Source organism: Pelobates fuscus, chromosome 4 (genome assembly GCF_036172605.1).
Source record: "Pelobates fuscus isolate aPelFus1 chromosome 4, aPelFus1.pri, whole genome shotgun sequence".
Taxonomy (NCBI): Eukaryota; Metazoa; Chordata; class Amphibia; order Anura; family Pelobatidae; genus Pelobates; species Pelobates fuscus.
The window spans coordinates 48,882,450-48,903,096 of NC_086320.1; the positions used below are offsets into that span (position 1 = coordinate 48,882,450).

The 20,647-nt window shown below is 47.3% G+C and overlaps 1 protein-coding gene and 1 pseudogene across 1 annotated transcript in view; both read right to left on the bottom strand.

Annotated features, from left to right (window-relative positions):
• Window positions 1-20,647, bottom strand: part of LOC134608376 (oocyte zinc finger protein XlCOF7.1-like) — a 345,455-nt gene that overhangs the window by 206,560 nt on the left and 118,248 nt on the right. The window lies entirely within an intron of this gene.
• Window positions 1-20,647, bottom strand: part of LOC134609314 (zinc finger protein 850-like) — a 170,185-nt pseudogene that overhangs the window by 39,207 nt on the left and 110,331 nt on the right.

Below are 20,647 nucleotides of genomic sequence, written 5' to 3' on the forward strand. Positions count from 1 at the left end.
TGTGGTGTGCCGAAACCAACGTCCGAGTGGGCCTGTAAATAAAAAAGAGGCCCACCAAGGAGAATTGTATGTACTTAAGGGTGTCGGTGGGTGGGGAACACTTGAACTCGAACGTCAGAGGTGAGTAGGGGCTGGGTGTTTAACCCCTTAAGGACCAAACTTCTGGAATAAAATGGAATTATGACGTGTCAGACATGTCATGTGTCCTTAAGGGGTTAAGTAAATAAGAGGGCAAAGAGAAGTTCGAAAAAACATACTTTATTGCATTTGATTACATAACTAAGTTCCTGAAGGCTTGGCGAAGTTCTCTTTCTGGTCGTGGAATATACGTATTGTATATGGAGGACTTCCAGCGGCCCAGTCTCTTTATGATGTGGACCGAGGTGTTAGTGCTAGATGCTGCTGAAGCGGCTCCTATACGGAAGGAATGCCCGGAGAATGAAGTTGGGTTGTAACCCAATTTTTCCAGTAAGTTTCTAACATGTGTGGTAAATTTTGCTGTGGTGAGTGGGTGTCCTTGTAGTTGTAATAGTGGTGAGTCTGGTAGGTGTGTGCTATAAGCTGACCGTAATATGTCTAGTGTCTTAACTGGACACCAAGCATTGTCTGTTGGAAAGAGAGGAATGATGGTGGGGTGTAGGGACTGATTTGTTTTGGTAGATGGGATTGTGAGAACGTAATAGTAGTCTATTTTTGTGAGTTGTGAGGTTTTTAGGCTGTGAGTGGTATCCCCTTGACAAATGACAGTAAATTCCCTAGGTCTTAGGAACCCATAAAAAGCCAAATAGATTGCAGATTTGATCACCAGGTTAGTGTTGGGATCAAACGGGGATTCGTCGAGGAGGTTGCTTAGTAATCTAAAGATAGGCCCATCTATAGGTTGTCTGGTGGTGATAGATGGAACCGATACTTTAGAGATCCCCTTTAAGATTTTCTTTATGGGGTATGATGATAAAAAGGGGGTGTTGATAGGGAAATTTGTGAGGCTGTGGTGCTGCACCCCCGTGAGGTATAATTTAATGGTGTTGTGGGAAAGTTTTAAATGTAAATGGCAAAAAGAGGCAAAAGCCACCATGGTTTGGGTTGAGAAATCGCCTTGTAATCCGAATTCAGCAGTAAATTTATTGAAAATGGTAAGTGCCCTACTGTAGGTGATTGTAGTGTTTGGTGATAGTGCTTGGTGCGTGAGTGTCCTAGCGTGGTGCATAAGTGTGTTTAGTCCAAGATTAGCTCGTGAAAATTCGGTGTTCTGGATGGTTGATGGTGGGCTGACGGGAGTGCCTGGAAAAACGCCTGAAATTGAGATCGAGATAGAGCGTCAGCAGCCGTGTTGTGAATATCCGGGATGTGAAGGCAAATTAGGTGGAACTGGACGGTTGCTGCCAACCAGGTCAGCTTGCGAATCAGCTGCATAATGGTAAGAGAGGACGAGCGCCCTTTATTGATGATATCCTAAGCTGACGAGCTGTCGGAATAACACTTTACTGCCTTGCCGGACCAGAGGTGACCCCAAGTGTGTGCGGCTGCCACAATGGGGTAAATCTCAAACAGAGCTGAAGTTTCTCTAAACCCCGGCAAGGCATCCGTCTCAGCTGGCCAGTGACCCCTAAACCAGTGATTACCAAAAATAACTGCAAAACCCGTGTTGGCTGCAGCGTCAGTGTAAATGCAGGGAGGAGTCTGAGAGGGGAGGAATAAACATGGAGATACCGTTCCATAGGGACAAAAACTGCCCCCACATGAGTAGGTCAGCTTTGGCGTGCTGGTCCAACGCAATTGGGCAGTCGTCCGGTACCCCGTGAAGCAGGCAAAGGAGCCTGGACACAAAAGATCTGCCCTGCGGAACGATGCGCATCGCGAAATTCAGGGACCCAAATAGGGACTGAAGTTCTTTCCTGGTGCATACATCGCTCCGCAGGAACATGTCTATTTCTCCTCTCAGGCAGACGAGTTTTTCAGTGGGAAGGCTGGCGCGGAAGGTAGCAGAATCTAGCTCTATGCCCAAGAAAGTGAGTTTAGTGGTGGGGTCAATTGTTTTAGCGGGAGACAAAGGTACCCCGAGGGTGGAGAAAAGTGCAGAGGTGCTGAGGATATCGGTGGGTGTGCGTGTGCTTGGTTCTATGATGAGGAAGTCATCCAAGTAGTAAATGACGGCGTGACACCTAATAATGTTCAGAAGCAGCCAGCATAGTGTTTCCGCGAAAATGTCAAAGAGTTTGGGGCTGCTTCTGGAACCGAAAGTGAGACGCGTGGAAAAATAGTACCTGTTTCGCCATTTAACACCGTGCAAGTGCCAAAGTGATGGGTGCATGGGCAGTAGTTTGAAAGTGTTGGTAATGTCTGTTTTGCTAAGTCAAGCGTTGCTGCCAGTTGACATGATGGATTGTATGGCGTCGTCTATTTTAACGTATTGTAGTGAGAATTCGTGTGCGGGGATGAGTGCGTTGATGCTAGGAACAAAAGAGGAGTGCGGTGCAGATAAATCGATAATCATATGTTTTTTATTAGAATACTTGTGTACAGCTATACCGATAGGGTTAGTGCGCCAGGAGGAAAACGGTGAGGAGGTGAAGGGGCCGATCATGAACCCTTGAGTGATTTCTGTGGAGAGGAGAAGGTCCGTGGCCTCCGGATCTAGACAGGCTGATTAGAGATTAGGGCATTCCAGTATCCCTGGGGGGATGGCCACGAGACCCGTGAAAAAACCCTGGGTAAACCCTGTTATTAAGTACCCCACAAGATGTTTACTTGGATGATCTTTAAGGTAAAAGGCCAGGTTGTCGATATTAACATCGGTTAGTCATTTGTTAGGGGACAACCTGGACACATGGTCTTGGTGTGTGTAAGGAAACCAAGTTTAGCCAAACCGCGTTCGGTAGTTTCCTCCCGAAAGGTCAGAGTCTAAGGTAGTGAGAGTTCTGTTCGGTAGTTACAGGAAACGAAATCCATACGAAATATAACAGCTGCATAAGATAATTCCCTTGTTACAGCATACGAATTCCAAATAACAGTCAGAGTCCAGGTTCAGGATACAAGTAGAACTACCTTTTATTCACATACATGGCTTTTTATGCAGGTCCCCATGCAAGGGGACATCCCACAGGGAGGAGTAACATTTATCCAATCCTAGACAGTAAAATATAAAACACACCCAACACAAACAGGCAGTTCCCTCCCCTAGTCCTGGAGATAATCAGGTCTGATATAGTAACAACCTAATTATCTCCAGGCTGAAAATCCACTGTTTTCCCCAATTTCTAGAACACCCCTTTATACCTGGGGTATCCCCACAAATCCTATGTCCCCTGATAGCCCCGATCTGGGTGACCAACATATCCAAATTTCACCCAGATCGGTTCAGGGGTTCGAAAAAACCATGGAAGTCCTTTGTGACCGGTTCACTGTGGGTGGGCTGCCCAAAATAGTTCCAGAGATTCATGTGGTTTTACCGGTCACTTTAGAAAAGGGAAAAAACGAATAAAAGTACCGAATGAATTCCCGTGGCTCCTAGCAGCGATTGTTCCCCTCATTCGTGTGCATATTTGTACCGAATAGCGCTCTTCTAGCTAATCGGTATCACTAGTTCCAGCGTTCGTATGATTGAGACCGGTGTTCGGGAAGTCGAGTGTCCGATTTTAGTTCCAGGCACTCGACGACCAAGTCCCGCTGCCTTTGTTTGACGAAAAAAAGATGGCCGCGGTTTTCTCTGCCATGTGGCGTTCGGCAGTACGAACGCTGACCGCACACATAGAGGGTGAAAGTGATGCCGGCTTTGAAGTTAAGTGAGCCAGGGGTGGTCTTTGTTCGGCAGTCCCATCTACCGAATGAAAATACACAGAAAAAGCAAGAACTATGCAAAAAATACAGAATAATATAGTCATTTCTTCACAGTGTGTGCCCTGAAACAGATGGAGCAGATGTGCAACAATCTACAAGCGCTGAAGCTGCAGGAACCTGCATTGAAGTTGTTGCACACCTGCGCCTTCCCCAAAAAGGAGATGGGCCTCCCCAGTTTATCCCTCTGTCCGCCTTCCTGTTTAAGGTGGGGAGTGGAAGAGGATTGAGGGGTGGGAGAGGGGGTGGCTGGGTCAGCCATAGAAGGGCACAAATCAGCCAAGTGGGTTGAGGAATTGCATATGGCGCAGGACGGGGGCCTCAGACCAGCGAAGTGGCGACAGAATAGTTCTGTATCCATCTGACACCAGTTAATTCTGACATTAAACTGTTTCAGATGGGTCGCCGCTTTCGCTGATATCGATTTGTGATAATCGTAGAAAGATGAGCCCCCATACTTAACGCCCAAATCCACCACTTTATGGAGATAGAGGTCCAGTTCCTCTCTCCTGTGGGGATATACCGAGCAGATGACATCTCGGTATATTCCGAAGGCCAACACGAAATTGGGGATAGACAACTTTTTGTTGAGCCTTGGATCTCTGGTTTTAAGAACCACCGAGATATCGCCAGAATTATAAGCCCTGTTCTCCAGTATGTCTTGGGAGGCAATAAGTAATGACACCAGACACACGTCCTTCCCATCTAGGATTTCTTTCCTAATGGAGTCTGGGACGGAGTGAGCTGGTGACACAAAAGGCGACATGACTGGAGCAGGAGCTGGAGAGGGAAGTGTAGGGGCGGGTGTTGGTGCCATAGGTACAGCCGGGATTGGGGCTATAGAAACCGGGAGTTTACCTGGGGAGGCTATGGCACTTTCCACCTTGCTTAACCTGCTGTTTAAGGTCTGCAGGTTGGCCAGGATTGCCGCAAGGGTGTCCTGGGTAGCAATGCCAGCGCCAGAAGCTTGGCTTTGAGAGCTTGTGCCTGGCCTAGGCTCTGGGGCTTGGTTGGTTAACAGTCTGTATAATTCCGCCTTTCGGGCTGTAGCCGGAAAGGGGATGCCCCTGAGCCTAAGTTCGGCCGTGATTTTAGGTATAGTCCATGCTCTCAAATACGTAGGGGTAGAAGGGGTGAGAGAAACTCCTGGGGACTCTGGTATGATAGGAGTTGATATAATATCCTCATCAGGTACCTCGTCCATGGGAGATGTGTCTTGCGACATTCTAAATGAATTAAATGAGTTGGTTTTAGTAGGGGCGTCTGAGAAACTATTTCAAGGGGTGGGGAGGGGGGGTAATTGCTTATGTGAACTGGACTGTAGGATTATTGCCGAAGCGGATTTAACTATATATAGGACAATTACAAAAAACTTACAGGAACGATAGGTTGAAGAGGACCCTGCTCAAACAAGCTTACAGTCTATAGGAGGTGGGGTAAAAAACACAATAGGACAGGAGATAGCAATATAAAAGGGTGGGAGTGAAGCAGAGCTGGAGGAGAGAGTAGAGTGCTGCCCTTTAGGAGAGAGCATGGGACAGGTATGTGAGGTACAGGTTACCCTGGGATGCCATAAACTTTGCTGAAGAGATGGGTTTTAAGGCACTTCTTAAAGGATTGAAGACTAGGGGAGAGTCTGATGGGGGTAGGCAGACTATTCCATAGGAAGGGAGTAGCCCACGAGAAGTTCTGCAAGCATGAGTTGGCCGTACGTGTGCGAGTAACAGACAGAAGGTGGTCACGGGCAGAGCATTGAGACTGAGAAGGGGCATACGTATGAATCAGTGAAGAGATGTAGAAGGGGCTAGAATCGTTCAATGCTTTATAGGTGTGGATTAATAATTTGAATTGACTCCTATAGGATACAGGAAGTCAATGTAAGGAATGACAGAGGGGTGAGGTGTGAGAGGATCAACTGGAGAGGAAAGTCAGTCTGGTGGCAGCAATCATTACAGACTGTAGCTGTGCAATAAGGCTTTTGTGAAGACCAATTAGGAGAGGGTTACATTAATCCATGCAAGAGATTACTAGAGCATGGACAAGGCCCTTGGTAGTATCTTGTGTAAGAAAGGGGAGGATGCAGACTATGTTTCTAGGGTGGAATCTACAGGATTTAGTAACAGACTGGATGTGAGACTCAAAGGTGAGGCCAGAATCAAGTAAAACGCCAAGACAGCATGCTTACAAGGATGGACTGATATGGGTACCACAAACGTGAAGGGAGAGGACGAAAGAGGACGATCAGTATTAGGTGGAGGAAAGACAAGGAGTTCAGTTTTAGAGAGATTGAGTTTCAGAAAGCGGGAAGACATCTAGTCAAAGATGGAAGAAAGGCAAGTAGTGACACGTTGCAGGACAGCACGGGAGAGGTGAGATATATCTGGGTGTCAACGGCATACAGGTGTTAGTGGAATGCAAATGAGGTAATAAGTTTGGCAAGAGAGGTAGTGTAAAGAGAAAATAGAAGGGGACCAAGGATAGAGCCTTGGGGGACCGCAACCGAGATAGGATGAAGGGAGGAGGTATCATTAGAAAAAGAGACACTGAATGAGCGTTGGGAGAGATAGGAGGAAAACCACGAGAGGACAGTGTCACAGTGACCAAGTGATTGAAGAGTTTGAAGGAGAACATGATCAACAGTGTCAAAGGCAGCAGAGAGGTCAAGAAGAATTAGTATGGAGTAGTGGCCTTTGGATTTAGCAGCGATTAGGTCAGTAGTAACTCTGATAATAGCAGTCTCAGTAGAGTGGAGGTGGTGGAAGCTAGACTGAAGAGGGTTTAGGAGAGATGGAATTGAGGAAGTCAGTCAGATGGGTAAAGACAAGTCTTTCCAGATGCTTTGGGGAACAAGGGAGCAGGGATATGGGGTGATAGTTAGAAGGGGAGGATGTGTCAATAGATAATTTTTTTCAGGATGGGTACTAAAGTAGCATGTTTAAGGGAAGCAGGGAGAAAGCCAGAAGAGAGAGAGCAGTTGAAAATGTGTGTTAAGGAAGGCACAAGAAAGGCAAGATAGATCTGATAAGGTGAGATGGGACAGGATCAAGTGGTTGGTGTGGTGACATTGTCATCAAACTAATATGGTGACCAGGGGTCATGTGACCAAACTCATGTATGCCTTTCTTACAGGGGTATAAACTTTACCCTTTGATATAGTAACTGGGTAATTCAATACCTTTCAGGAAAGAGATAACCACTTCCCCCTATTGCCATTCCTCCCTGTTCCTTCTTGGCTGTGCTATTGAGCATACACTAGAGCAGACATGGGCTAATTTTTATCATGGTGAACTGTGAGTGGGATCTGGTGATTTTATAAGATTTAGTTGTTATTGTTAGTTAGATTATTGTTGCTGGTATAGTTAGTTAGATTGTATTTGTATGTTGTTTTGTCTCTGAATAAATATGTTTTAAAGTAGACAGACCACAGTGTGTGTACATTAATTTATAGGAGTTTGGTAAAATACCACATGGGGCAAGAGGAAAGGAGAAGTGCAGCCACTTTTCGTTCAGTAGCCGGGAAGAAAGTCTGAAGGGTAGGAAAGGCATGATCTATGTGTGGTTGAGAAAGAGAGGGGGCAATGTGGGGAGAATTCTTTCCTTAGTTGTTCAATCTTGTTAATAAAGTAGCATGGAAAGCTATCGGCTGTAAGATTAGATTGGGGGGTGGCCACAGCAGGGCGAAGAAGAGAGTTAAAGGTATCAAAGAGACGCCTGGGATTGCGGGAGCATGAACTAATGAGAAAGGCGAAGTATGGGGCGAGGGCAAGAGCTGTGCTGTATGAATGCAATATGAATCTATAATGGAGAAAGTCTGACAGGGTGCGAGACTTCCTCCAGCAGCATTCAGCACAAAGAGCATTTTTGCAGGTAGCGTGTTGATTTAGGGTGCCACGGTTTGGGGCGTGTCCTCTTTGAGGTGCATATTTGGAGTGGGGTTGCAGGGTTCAGGGCAGGTAATGATAGTGTTATATATGGAGATGGTCAGTGAGGGACAGGAGAGGATAGGGATGGATAGGAGTTAGGAATATATCATATAATTAAGGTTCCACTTGAGTTGACGGGGGTTAGGCTGAGGTTGTTGGGTGAGGTGGTTTTCCAGAGCAAATGATAAGAGGTGGTGATCAGAGAGAGGAAATTGAGTGTTGCAGATAGTAGACACTGTACACGCATTAGAGAAAATAAGGTTGAGGGTATTGCCAGCTACATAGGTGGGAGAAGTAGCCCACTGCGATAGCCCATGGGACGAAGTAATTGAAAGTAGTATAGAGGCTACTGAGGTCAAGGGTGGGTTAATGGGAATGTTGGAAGTCCCTGAGAATTAAGGATGGAATATTAGAGGAGAGGAAGTAGGGTAGCCAGGCAGCAAAGTGGTCAAGAAAGAGGAAAGGGGCACTGGGGGGGCGGAGAGGGGGAGATAAATAATGGCAATGTTAGCAGAGATGGGTTTGAAAAGGCGAATCGAATGAATTTCAAATGACGAGAAAGAGAGGGAAGGGGTAGAGGTTTAAAAGAGGGGTGAGTCGAGAGTAGAAACCCCACACCACCACCTTTACTGTAAGAGTGTCTTGGAGTATGGGTAAGTTGAAGACCACCAAAGGATAAAGATGCAGGAGTAGCAGTGTCAGAGGGGGAGAGCCATGTTTCTGTTAAGGCTAGTAAGTCTAGGGAACGAAAGATGAAAAGGTCATGGACAGCAGTGGATTTAGTAATGTTGCAAACAAAGCGTGCATTCCAGAGGGCAGTGTGGAAGGAGGATTTAAAGGAGTCACACGAGATAGGTATGAGATTGGTGTGGTTCCTTGAGTTAGTACATGATGGGTTTGCTGAGATGGGACCGGGATTTGGAGAGACATCACGTTATGCTTCTCCAGGACTACCCGAGGAGAACTGGGAAGTCCTGTATGAAGCAGACCCAGTTCAAGCAGCCGCTGACAACAGACAACACCCCCAACAGACCATGCACCTACAGGGCAAGATGGTCCCCGGAGGCTCAGGTAAGAGACCCTTCCCCACCCATAGAATGTTTCCCCTGGGATGCTCCCCCACTGAGTTTGGGAAGAGGTGACCACTGACCCCACGCTACAAGTATACAGGGACCGGGTCACCTCCAGTCAGACTGGGTTAGAGGGAGAGAAGTATCTGTGGGACAAGGTACTTCAGTATTGAGAGTCGTAGAGGGTTGTGGCTGCGTCCGAACCGATCCACACCAGGCAGCTAGTGGTACCTCAGAGGTACAGGCAGGAACTGCTCCAGATAGCTCACAACATTCTGCTATCTGAGCATTTAGGGGTTAGCAGAACAAGGAATCAGCTCAGCCAGAATTTCTTTTGGCCAGGTTTTTAGGCGGTTTTGCCAAACGTGCAATACTTGCCCGAGAGCAGGCAAAAGATTGCCGCAAGGCCAAACTCCACCATCTCCCCATTATTGAGGAACCGTTTAGCTGCATAGCGGTAGACCTAGTCGGGCCCTTAGCTAAGCCTAGCTCCTCCAGCAAGAAATCTATCTTAACGGTGGTGGACTACGCGACCAGATACCCAGAGGCGGTGGCGCTGACCAACATTCATGTGGAGACGGTTGCAGAAGCCCTGATGCGAATTTCCCTGTGAGATCGTGGCGGATCAGGGCTCCCAATTTACCGCAGAGGTCAAACACTGGAGGCTCTGCTTCATTAAGCCAATTATGAGCTTTCCTTACCAACCCCAAACTAATGGCCTGTGCGTACGGTTTAATGGAACATTAAAGCAAATGTTCGCGGTACCAGTCAAGACTGGGAGAGATTCCTGACACACATGTGGTTTGCATACTGGGAGGTGCCCCAGGAATTCGCAGGGTTCTCCCAGTTCAAGTTACTCTTCGGGAGGTGGGTGGGGGGCACCTACACCTTATCAGGGACGACTAGGAAGGGGATACCAGTCAGGACGGGACCTCCAGATGTGCTGGAGTTCTGTGACCATCTGGAGGAGCCAACTAGAACCGTACGAAACTCCAAGCGGAGCAGAGCCGCCAGCGCACATGGTACGATCAGCTAGTCAGGGACCTTAGCTTTCAGGTTGGACAGAAAGTTTTTGTTTTAAAACCTGTCTGTAATGACAAGCTACAGGCTGCCTGGCAGGGCCCATACCAGATGGTAGAGCAGAAATGCGACACCACCTATGTGATCGGTCCTTGCTCTGGAGGGTGACGCATGCTCCATGTGAACATGCTGAAGCCCTACCAGGAAAGACCGGAGGAAGTGGCGGTGATCTGCGCCATTGCCTCCGAAGACTTTGATAACCTTCCCCTACCTGCCCTCCTAGGGTACGGAAGTAAGACAGGCGAGTTAGAGGAGGTCAAGTTGGGAACGGCTGAGCCCTCAGGAACATACCCAGGTAATCCAGGTAATGCAGTTATTATAAGAAAGCCACCTATGATTTCATACCCGGAACTCACCTGTGTTGGATTTCAGCAATACGAGGGTTATTTAACAACGGTTCAAGAAGAGGCAAGTCAGCATTGAGGAAGACCCCTGAGAGGATCGAAACGCGTCTGCTTCTCCTTTGGGACTTTTTATTCACATATTGTGTTTGTTTCTATTTGCGGTGTCATATTTTTTATTGTATTTTACCCAATTTTGACACTGCTCATCGGTGTCCCTTTTATGTGTTCCAATAAATATGTTTTTAAATAAATTTTGGACCTACTGATCTCTTCAAAGCCTACCCCGAAGCCTGTATAGGCACCTTGGAGCCTCTGCTATAGAACCCAGAGCCTGATACGGCTCCCCATCTTGGGAGTTTTAATCTCCTTGGTTATATGTATGTTTTTATGTATACAGTGAGCACTATGTTTTCCTGTTTCTAATTTTCAGATCGTTCAGTTTCACCTGACTCCATCATATTGTATTAGGTATCTTTGTGTGTGACCACTTTTGGGGTGTATTACTTATTTTTTCTTGACTAATTAGGGGATTAGGTAATTAGGGGATACACCTTACATACACCCCATTGATATATACTATTGTAGAGAAGCGCCAACAAACTTTGTTTTATTATTTATTCCAGCAGGTAAACAGGCCCTTTTGGATGCCCATGTTTTGGCAGCAACCAATGCAAATAAACGTTTTCATGTTTGGATTGGGAGCAGTACTGAGCCAAGTCGGCCCTGATGGCGGAGAACATCCCGTGGCTTACATCAGCCGTAAGCTTCTACCCAGAGAAGTAAGCTACGACGCCATCGAGAAGGAATGCCTGGCTGTGGTGTGGGCCCAAAAAAGTTGCAGCCCTATTTGTACGGACAACCATTTTCCTTGCTCACGGATCACAACTCGTTGGTATGGCTGAGCCGGGTGTCAGGGGACAGCGCTAGGCTGCTGTGCTAGAGTTTGGCAAGTTGTCAGGTCCCCTGCCCCCGCTCCGCTACCAGTGACCTCGCTTATCCAATCACCGCGAGTGGAGTCGTCTGGTCCCAGTCTGCGGTGTGAGTCTGTCCCCGCCACCACGCTCCAGACTGGCAGTGTGTCTGGCGCTGCATGCTACAGAGCAGCATCCTTATATGTGTGATGGACCCGGTCATGTGACCCGGCACACAGTTAAGACCTCAGAGACCACAGGGGAGGGAGAAACTTCTCCTACGTGTTGTGATTAACACTAATTGGAGGTTAGCCAATCAGACACACCTTGTGTGTATATAAGCTAACCTCCCCCTTGGGTCCGTGCCCTGTTGTGGTCTTTGGTTTACCATTGAGCTTTACTCTGTATTTGGAATTTCTGGTTAATGATCTCTGGCTTGTTTTAAGATTATTCTGTCCTCTATTCCCTTGACATTGGCTTACTTTGACCATCGCTTTTGCATTGTCCGGCCATTCTACGGATTGGTATTGCAATTCTCTCTGCTGTGTCCTGTCTGCCTGTTTGGGTTCCCTAGTGAACATAACATTACAACAGGGACAAATGGAACCAACAGACATCTCGCAGCAGTTGTCTTCTCAGAATTCCAAGCTGGAGGAGCAAGACCACCGCTTGGATCAGTTGTCTCACGTGTTGCATACTATTCTGCAGCGCACCGCTTACCTCCAACTGGGGGCACAACAAGCAGATACTGCTCCACTGGCCCCTGTTCACATACCTGTACAGGCAGGTTCCTATCACTCCGTATGCATGACACCACCCCAATGGTATAAGTGTAATCCTGCCCTTTCTCGTGGGTTTCTGAACCAGATTGATATACACATGGTTATAAACCCACACTCCTTTCCTACTGACAGGTCAAATAGCCTTTGTCATTAATCATCTCTCTGGCAGGGCCTTGGCTAACCCGATAAGGGAATCTGGTCCCAACATCACCTACACTGATTTCCGAGAACGTTTGACATGCCTGGGAGAGCCTTGTTATGCATCAAACATGGCTCCAGAACAGCCGTAGACTATGCCATAGAATTCCTTACTCTAAGGGCGGAAGTGGCATGGAACAACAATTCTCTGGTAAAAGCTTTTCAGGTAGGATTAACCGATGAACTACTCAATGAGATAGCACCCAGAGATGTACCCACATTATTAGATGATCTCATCGACTACTGCATTATTATAGACAATCGCATTAAAGAGAGATGCTCTCAGCAACATTTTTATAGCTGGATGCATGTTCACCCCTTGCCCGCTTCTTCTCTACCAGCTTTGCCTCCTTGTGGTCCACCACCAGAACCTATGCAAAAAGGTACCACTAAGCTACCCGAAGAAGAAGCAATGCAGAAAGAGGGAAAGTCTATGCCTTTACTGCGGCAAAAAGGAGCATGTAAGGACAACATGTCCTGACCTGCAGGGAAACGCCAGCGCCTAAGACCCGAGGAGGGGTTGGTCTTGGGTGTTATTACGTTATTCTCTCAGAGACAAAAACTCTAGACTGCTTCTCATGGTTACCCTCACCATCAACAGTGAGGTCATTCACACCTACTGGCAACTTTATAAACCAGCCCTTTGCCGAGGCCCAAGCCATGAACTTGGAACGCAAGGCCTCACCTCTAGCCATGGAAGCACTTGATGGCAAGCGATTGACCCTGTAGCTTCAGAAGTGTAAGCACTGCTTTTTCTGTAACCAAGCATGTCAATGGTTATAAATGGCCTCATGAGGTTGCCTCCGTTAATTATAGTTCTATTTTTTAATAAAGTAAGCAACAATTCTCAATTGGAAATGATTCTTGTTTACATTCACTACCTACTTGCATCTGCTAATTGCATTGAAGTATTGTTAGGTCTATCTCCTAAAATACCTTATTTAGAAACGGTTTTGCCAAAAATCATTTTTTGTATCAGGACAAGTATATTGTCACGGCACAAAAGCGCTTTAGTCCCAGGACAAGTACTTTTTTTTTTTTTTAAATTCAACACCCCTGGCTCATAATAAATATTCATTTATTAAGTTACCTGAAGAGACTAATTTGTGTTTTGCAATTACATAGATATTGTGCCAAGTTATATTTAGTGGTTTGTTTATTATTAAGTTACCTGGGGGATCAAGGCTCCCCATTTATAAATTATCTTGATGGTGGCAGCGTTAAAATAATAATATTTAAATTATTAAAAATATGTGTGGGTGGTTTTAACATTATATCCGGTCTAGTGCAGACAAATAGTGAACTTTAACCCTTTCGCCTCCAAAACTACTTCACGCACACTCTTTGAGTAGGGTGCGTTCGTGACAATCCCCTTCAAACTACTGTTCGGGAGGAGGGTGCAGGGACCGCTAGACTTAATCCGGGAACATTGGGAGGGAGCAGTAAGTCAGGATGGTACCCCTATTTTACATTATGTGCTGGAGTTCCGCGACCACCTGGAGGTTGGTTTGCACGCTCTGGGTCAAATCCTCCAGCACCAATGGTACGATAGGAGCACCAGGAGACGTAGTGTTCAAGTTGGCCAAAATATTTTGGTTTTAAAACCCGTCCGCCACTGCAAACTACAGGCCGCCTGGCAGGGCCCATACCAAGTGGTGGAACAAAAATGCGACACCACTTACGTGATCAGCTCTTGCTCTGGTAGTGGGGGGAGACGCATGCTCCGCTTAAATATGCTCAAACCCTACTACGAGAGAACGAAGGATGTGGCAGCCATATGCACTTCTGCAACGGAAGACTGAAAATATCTTTCCTTACCTAATCTCCTGGGGGGAGATGATAAGTCAGGGTTCCTAGAAGAAGTCCAGCTAGGAGAGCGGCTGGGTGCCAAGAACTTACCCAGGTACAACAATCGCTAGTCACGAAAGAAGCAACATTTTCGAACATACACTCTTTTGGCCACCCACCGGGTAGAAACTCCCGAACAACCACACCTTGCGACAGACCCCATACCGAATCCCCAAGGCTGTTCAGGAAAATATGAGACAAGAGATACAGGAAATGCTCAGTCTCTGGGTTATAGAAGCGTCTGACAGTCCTGGGGCTTCCCCGGTAATAATAGTGCTGAAGCGGTATGGAACAACCTGCTTCTTTGTAGACTACTGGAGGATCAATGACAAGACGGTATCAGAAGCCTTCCCCATACACCAGATTGACGAGCTCCTTGATAGGATGGCTCGAGGACAATATCTTACCACAATAGACTTGTGCAAGGGATATTGTCAACATTGAAGTTGCTGTTTAGTGGATAGATGAGTGTGCTGGATCTTGTCTAATTATAATATATATAAATATATATACACATACATACATACACACACACATACACACACATACACATACATACATACATACATACATATAAATGAAACGGGGGGGCGTGGCCGACCGCAGAGCTGCATGGACGTGCTCTGATTCAGCTCCTCTAGGCCCGGTTGTGAATCCACTCTCATCGGAGACTTTTAACAAGTATGGGGAACCCCAAAAGACACGGGAACACCCAGAAGAAATCAGGGAAGACCCCGATATCAAAATCGGGAACGCTGAATCAATATTTCAGGGATAATCAGGATATTATCCCCGGCATGGATTTAACCCCTTAACCCCTTAAGGACCAAACTTCTGGAATAAAATGGAATCATGACGTGTCACACACGTCATGTGTCCTTAAGGGGTTAAGGACACATGACATGTGTGACATGTCATGATTCCCTTTTTTTTCCAGAAGTTTGGTCCTTAAGGGGTTAAACAAAATGGCCGCGCCGGACCCAAGCGGGGATCAGGATCCCTCCAGCCTATCAGGCTCCGACCGCTCTGCGCAAACCCTAGATTCCAAAAAAGAAGCAGACATCAGAGAACTAATCAAAAACCTACCTTCCAAAAACGACCTGGCATCCATGCTGAGCAGACTGGAGGCATCATTCCAGGCTAGGATGGTGTCTGTGGAGGCCGAAGTACAGCAGGCGACGAACCGGATCTCTGACCTGGAGGAAGAAAGAGATGTCAATCAGGCCCAGATCTCGAACCTGTCCAGGATGATCGAAGCCCAAGGCAATGCACTCACAGGCTTCCAAAGGTATGTTGACGACCTCGACAACAGAGGTCGTCGCAACAATTTAAGAGTGAGAGGCTTGCCAGAGCAGCAGGGTGAGGACATAGCCCTGACTCTTTCCGAGCTATTTAATCTGCTCTTAATCAAACCGGGTGACAGCCCCATTCAATTTGACAGGGCACACAGGTTTCTCAGACCCAGGGGCTTAGCGCAAGACGCGCTTAGAGACATCATTTGCAGGCTCCATTATTTTACCATCAAAGACAGTATCCTTAAATCGCTCAGGGACACTAATATGCCCTGATCTCACCTGGTACACTCTTCAAGCTAGGAGATGCCTGAGACCAATTACGGCACTACTGCGTCAACGTTCAATTAAATACGTTTGCCCTTATCGTGCAACATAAAGGTATCATGTTCTCCATTGCATCCTACCTAGATGTTAAACCCTTTCTAAGAGCTCTAGATCTGCCGGACACAGTAGTTATGGACTGGAATATACCACCTACTCCTGCGGAAGACTCCTCCATCCCTCCGTCCCAGCGAGGATATACCCCGTTGAAGAAACGTCGACCTGATACCCGTCTATTTTCGCCCAACAGGAGGCCACCAGCGGCACAAAGAGAGAATAGAAATTAACGTCCGATCGCTTCTCACTCCTACCTACCCCATAACTCGGTAGAGTTGCAGCCGTATTACCCTTGGGAGCTTGCAAACCTTTTTTTCCCCAACAACTTCCACCTTTCCATTATTACCTCTACCACCACCTTTCTTTTTTATTCTTCAATGCTACCTGCCCTAAGGAACCGTAATGTACTAGACAGTTAATTGAAAAGGAACGCGGGACACCGCCTATTCCGCGACGGACCAAGTCAGCTGCCACTCCGGCTACAAAACGTTGCTTCCTAACCTGCAGTCGTGATGTCAAGCAAAGGCCTTAAGCTAAAGGCCTTCCCGAGACGTCTGTATACCTGATGCTAGCTACGCTTTAATAGTGTGAATATCATCTGTACCAAGATAACGCTTAACAGGTCGTATGTCTCTGAGTTATAGGGGCAGAAAGATCCCCCATATGTTTAGTTCATATCCGGTATTTAGTTATTGATACTTCTTCGCACCCCTCTACCCCCCCGCTCACCCCACACTCACTAGAAGGTTCCCATCCCGGACTTTAACAACCTATATATAAGTTACTAGCGGTTACAGTTTAAGTGATACATACGCTAATTAAGGAGTGTAGGCACCTATTCTCGTATGTAGAGGCCTCTTTGACCACCTAGTCCTGAGGTCAAGTAGTTTCCAAACCGATAATGCCTGGGACATTGGCCCCTCCAGTATTAAAAGGATTCGTAACCAATAGGATGTAATGTAAATATTGTATGCATGTCCTTTCGACCCCTCCTATCTATCCTTCCCCCTCCCCCCTTCCTTTCTCCCTAACTCCCACCCCCTCACTCCCCCCCTCCTTCTCGGCCTCCGTGCCGGACGAAGGGATAGCACATGGGGCTTCATCTGTTCACACTGTATGTTCATAGAAGACAGGATCAATGTCTTTCACCTTAACTGCTATTGTTTTCACTGTATATGATATGTGATACACATTACTTCCTCCTTCTGCATTTATATGCTAAAAGTACTGTCCATGCCCCTCTGATCTCCCTCCCCTCCCCCTCAAACATTCCTCCCCCCCCCCCCCCCAAAAAAAAATCTTAACAAAATAACGACCATAATATTAGATAAACGAACATTCCAACTATAGGGCGCACGGATGTAGAGTTACTTTGGTATCTATATCCATAAATAAACTACACTCCTATTCCACCCGACAAGTCCTTAGCCACCACAGTCTGTAACCAGTTGTAACTTTCTCATTGATACAGTAACTCCACGCTTAGAGATTGTTGCAACGTGCAGATATAAGTAATATAGCAGGTATAAGAAGCACAATGTATATAACCTCCCCCTCACTCCTCCCCCCATGCCCCTACATTCCCTCCCCTCCCCCCCTCCCTCCATGCCCTCCCGTCAGACGATTATGAGACAAGCCTCAAGAACTCCAGTTAGCTTGGAGGCTCTGGGTTGTCAGGTCTTTTTGGAGGATTACATTACACTGCACATGTATTCTAATACACTTTGCATGATAACCACAACCTGTTATAACGACCCTTGCCCACCCACCCCCCTCTCTTTACAGTTTCTCACCACGAACGATGCAACTAATAAAAGTACTCTCCTTGACCTTTCCCTCCCTCTCTCCTTAACACCTCGCAAGTTTAGTGTTTGGAGGGCAGGTCGGATTATATCCAGGGAAACGTAAAAACCTAAGATATAAGATAGGGAAGGTGTTTATAATAAAGGGTCTATGTATTCTCTTCTACAATGTATATAAAACTCCCTGTGATCACATACCAGGCTCCTTACCCCACCATTTCCATACATCTCACAGATCTGTTATCAACACCCTGCCGTGAATCTACAAGTCTGTATAACCCAGGAATGTTCAGTTGTTGTGTTTCTATATTGTATATAGTTTACTGTAAATATTGTGTATTTTTCCTCCACTAACCCTCCTCCCCCCCTCCTCTCCCCTTACCCCCCCTCCCCCTCCTTTCCTTCCCTCTAAGGTTTCGCGACACACCTAAGAATTGATTGTTTATCTCGGAAAACGGTAGTGACTTAACTAATTTACACACAAGTCTCCTAAACGACCAACTTTTTCAAAGTGGATTTCACTACACACGGCCTCCTCTCGACTACCCACCCAAGAATTTAGCTGTTCCTCTTTAACACGAAGAGAGAGCCAGCTCGCTCGTCACCTTTTTACAGTGTGACGTATAGCAGACGAGCATCAGCCTTCTCACCACTGTCAGTAAGCCCCGGCACCGATCTGAGAGGGTTCCATATTTCCTAGCCCTATTCGCGATCGCCGGATTAACACTATTCGTACACTGATTCTTGCCATCTGCTTTTTCTTCTTTTTTGTTAAGTTATTGAATTTTTTCTTTATTATTCTGACTTTGTTTCACATATACTGGAAAGTAAACCATTTGCAACTCGCTGAGTAAAACACTGAGGCAATCACTTCCTCTAAAAGGAACAAGATAGAATCTTAGTTTAAGCCTGCAGTAAGGCATCCTCTAGGGAATTTCTGTCCTGGTAGCGGCAGATACACAGTGTCCCATCCTCCCCCCCCCCTCCCGAATTTCACCGGACATTTAGACCATACTCCTTAGCTAGAACTGTTGAGGGATCACCACTGTCCAACAGTACTGCTGAAAAGTGTCATCGCTCTCTTTAGAAAAATAGATAACGGTAACAGAGCCAATTCTTGAACCCCGCAATTTGAGTAACGTACCCAAGCTCTTCCCATCTCCTTCATCCCCTCTCACCCCCCTCGTCTTTCTCGTCAGACACCAAACATGGCATCTATTAAGATACTAACACAAAACGCAAGGGGATTAAATACCCCGGAAAAAAGAACAGTAGCCCTAACGGACTTCAAGAGACACAATGCCGACATAATATTTGTCCAAGAAACTCATTTCCGAGCTGACTCGGCCCCCAACCTACGAAACAAAGACTACCCAACGACCTACTATGGCAATTACACGGGTTCCAAATCAAGGGGAGTTGCAATTTTGATAGGACGACTGACTCCCTTTACATACCAGGACCACCAAACGGACGAATCAGGAAGATTTGTCTTTGTTAAAGGGAAATGAGGAGACACTAATTACGTTAGCTAACATTTACTTACCCAATAGGAAGCAAAGCATAGCTTTAAAGAAGATACTACATAAATTATCCTCTTTCCAAGACGGCATTCTCATAGTAGGGGTGGGACATAAATATCTCACTGGACGAAGATTTAGACTCCACAGCCACGTCACAACTACACCTAATTCAATCTCGGAAACAAGTCAACACCACACTCTACGATGCCCAACTTTACGACGGCTGGAGAGCCATTCATCCAATGCGTAAAGACTACTCCTTTTTCTTCCCACCCACGGGGACCTACTTCTGCATTGATTCCATTTTTCTTCAACATAGGTTCTTGCCTCTGATCAAATCAGCTACGTATGGGCCGATTACTTGGTCAGATCATGCTCCTATGGTGCTTGAGTTCTCTATCCCAACCCTACCTACTCCTACAGCTCAATGGAGACTGAACGATTTGATCCTCAATAACCCAGAGACAATATCGCAACTTCGTCACTCAGTAGCCAACTATTTCACCGAAAACACACACTCAGATTGTTCACCTGCTCTAGTATGGGAAGCACACAAAGCAGTAATAAGGGGGGAGTTGATTAAAATAGCTGCACAGATGAAACGAAGCAGGGAACTCAAAATAACGCAACTGACCCGAGAACTGAAAACCCTAGAAAGTAAACACCAACAAGGACACAAAAACTTGGAAGAGTATAAACACTTATTAAAAACGAGGTCAGAACTGACCACTCTCCTACAACCAGTGGCGTCACTAGGGGGGGGCCAGAGGGGGCCATGGCCCCCCCCACATTATGCTGTGCCCCCCCCTTGTGCCCCCCCAAATGCCAGCAACCTGCTGGCCATGTGTTAAAATTATATTCCCTCGGGCTGTAACAGCCTGTAACAGCCCGAGGGAATGCAGGGCAGAGCAGCTGGAACTGTGCAGGGGGCTGTCTGGGGCTGGAGGGAGCACTGACAGGCTCCCAGGCACAGGCCCCGCCCCCAAACGAAGCCCCGCCTCCCGCACACAAGCCCCGCCCCCGCTGTTAAGCAGCAGCACGTGCTGCTGCTGGAAAGGATTCAAGATGGCTGCCTGACCCCCAGCAACAGCTTCAAGTGACAGGTAGGCTTAGTGAGTGTGAGTGTGAGTGTCTGTGTCTGTGTGTCTGGACTCAGCCTCCCTACCACCACCCCCACCAGCCTCAGCACCCCACACCACCCTCAGCCTCCCCACCCTCCCCAATAACCTCAGCCTCCCCACCCTCCCCAATACCCTCAGCCCCACCACCCTCCCCACCACCCTCAGCCTCCCCACCCTCCCCAATACCCTCAGCCCCACCACCCTCCCCACCACCCTCAGCCTCAGCACCCCCCACCACCCTTAGCCTCCCCACCCTCCCCAATAACCTCAGCCTCCCCAATACCCTCAGCCCCACCACCCTCAGCCTCAGCACCCCACACCACCCTCAGCCTCAGCACCCCCCACCACCCTCAGACTCCCCACCCTCCCCAATAACCTCAGCCTCCCCACCCTCGCCAATACCCTCAGCCCCACCACCCTCCCCCTCAGCCTCAGCACCCCCCACCACCCTCAGCCTTCCCACCCTCCCCAATAACCTCAGCCTCCCCACCCTCCCCAATGCCCTCAGCCCCACCACCCTCCCCACCACCCTCAGCCT